Source organism: Charadrius vociferus, unplaced genomic scaffold (assembly GCF_000708025.1).
Source record: "Charadrius vociferus isolate BGI_N301 unplaced genomic scaffold, ASM70802v2 scaffold19, whole genome shotgun sequence".
NCBI classification, from domain to species: Eukaryota; Metazoa; Chordata; class Aves; order Charadriiformes; family Charadriidae; genus Charadrius; species Charadrius vociferus.
The window spans coordinates 1037381-1039835 of record NW_009650173.1 but is presented as its reverse complement, the minus strand read 5'-3'; positions in this window follow the sequence as shown (position 1 = coordinate 1039835).

The window sequence follows — 2455 nt, the reverse complement described above, 5'->3', positions numbered from 1 at the left end:
CCCCCGCCTGCAGTCCCGGGGAGGCGGTGCCCACTGGGTGCTGCTGCTCGCAGGAGCCGATACGGCGGGTATCGTGGATGCACGTCCCACACTGCGATGAGCTCTTACCCTGTCTCAGGTCCCTTGGTCTGTCCGTCACTGTCCCCTCCCTCTGGTACCATCTCTGTGGAGCTGTGAAGCGAGGTCCTCAAACCAAGCTGTGATAGCAGAACTACGCCTTTATTCTGCATGATTCCGGTAGCTGCCAGTCCCCCCCAGAAAAACTGACGTGCTGAGTTTCTGCACCTCTCCCAGTTATTGTTTGTGCTGAGCTCACCCCCTTTCTATGTTTACCAAGAGCCACCACCGAGGAAGGCCCAGCTGCTGGTGGCAGGGATAACTACTCTACAGCCACAACTCTTGTGCTGGCCAGGTGAAGCTCCCTTACTTGCTCTCACAAACTGAGTAACATGGCTTTGCAGTCATTTTTTTAATAGTTTTACCAATTATGCTTCTCCCAAGGGGCACAGAGCATTGCACTTTTCAAAAGGCTATGGTGACCTTTGGTTTTTCGCCGCTTCACAAAAGTCAATGTATTTTCTTGGCTTGAAAAATCCTCAAGACTTCACTGGTAACAAAGAGTTGTTTTGTTATTTGAGGTTTTTTTTAATTATTATTCTACTTCTATGTACAAGAAGTCAAGGAGGAAGGAGGAGCAGCTTGCTGCTTCTCCCCAGCAAGATGTTCCCATGTGAAAACACGTGCTCTGGCTCAATGTCCAGTTCACTAGCACCACAGCAGCCACATGTCTCTTGACCACAGAGATTTCATTTCCTTTGGGAGAGGGACGAAATTCATCCCCCTCTGATTTTTAAGTCTGACTTCTACTTTGGCCCAGCCAGGCCACCCACCCGAAAGCTGCTCACAGGCAGTGCACAGCAAGCCTGACGGTGTTTGGGTGGCAGCATGGGAGTCCACGGGTCAGCAGGGCACGGCTGCCCTTCCTCACACAGGGCATGAAACCCTCCCGGGAACAGCCCTCTCTCCTCCAGAGGTGGACTGGACCACGACTTACCATTTCTACTCTCCAGAAGCAAAATAAAAAGCAGTGTTCTAAGCCAGTTTGAAAATATATCTCCTTCAACTCCACTTTCTCCTTAGAAGATGCTGCATTTTATACGAAAATCAGAGCAAGCAAAACCCCACAAAATTTTTCCATCTCAGCCTATAGACTTATTACCCACGCTGGCAATAAGCATTGTCCGAGGTCACTGCAAGCGGCTGCTGAAGAAAGTCAGTTTTAGGATTTGCTTGCACGCTCCGTACATGGTCCCTCCCCATCCTGCACAATAATGCTTTCCACACCATGCTAACAGGAAAGAGGAGAAAACATGTTTATGACTAACAGACACACACAGCTGGAGAGCATCAAAACCCACAGACAGACTACCTAAAATGATTCCCAGTGTGGTTCCTGAATGTGAACAGTTTTCAAGTCAGCAAGTCCCCCTGCAATAGCCCATTACACATCCAGTTTTCAGATCATTATAGAATAATAGTCAGAGCTGGTGAAAGACCTCAGGAGTCATTCAGGCCACTGGATGATGGTGACAGATGGCACTGTCACCTCTCTAAAGAATTATATTTCCATGCTTGCTTTTTTTTTTTTTTTTTTGGTATAGTATTTCCCCTGACACTCCCCTGATACAATATTGAATTCTGCATCCAGAAGTTGGCCCTTGTAGGAATCTGTTAGACAGCTGAGCTCTTTCTGAGCAAGATAAGTTTGCATTCACAGCGATACTAATCAGGTCAACATCCTGCATTAGCATCCACCCCATCTAGTGAAAAGAGTCTCTGCCCATGGTGGGGAGGTTGGACTACGTGATCATGAAAGGTCCCTTTCCACACAAACCACTCTACAGTTGGGAAGCAAAACCACTCCTTACAAACATATTTAATCAATAATTATATTGTGACATATGAAGTTGAATAAACTACATTGCACTCAACTCCATAAAAGCAGAAATAAACTGGACCGCCTCAGTGTTTCAGTGTATGGGACACCCAGGTGTGCGCATTAACTCAAACACTGGGTTACGGATTCTGCAGGACATTTGAAAACATTAAAGTTCTTACTACTGTTTCCCATCGCAGGGCTGCACCTTGGTAACAGGCTCGAACAAAAGGCAAAGATGTCCCAGATGCCCAAGTGTCAGGGTTTTTTTTTTTTGGTAGGCTCTGATGACATTACACAATTTGACCGATCTCTCCTAAAAAGCAGCCCTTGCTGCAGCGACAGACCGAAACCCCGACCCCGTGCACAGGTGCTGCGTGGTGAAACGTAGCCTGGCACAGCGCTTCAGGCTCCCGCAAGAGAGACATTTCCACCCTGAGAACAAGATGGGTACGGACCAAGCATTGACAGCAGGGATAAGCTGTGGCTGGATTCACGAAAACACCGCAGAGGAAGAGC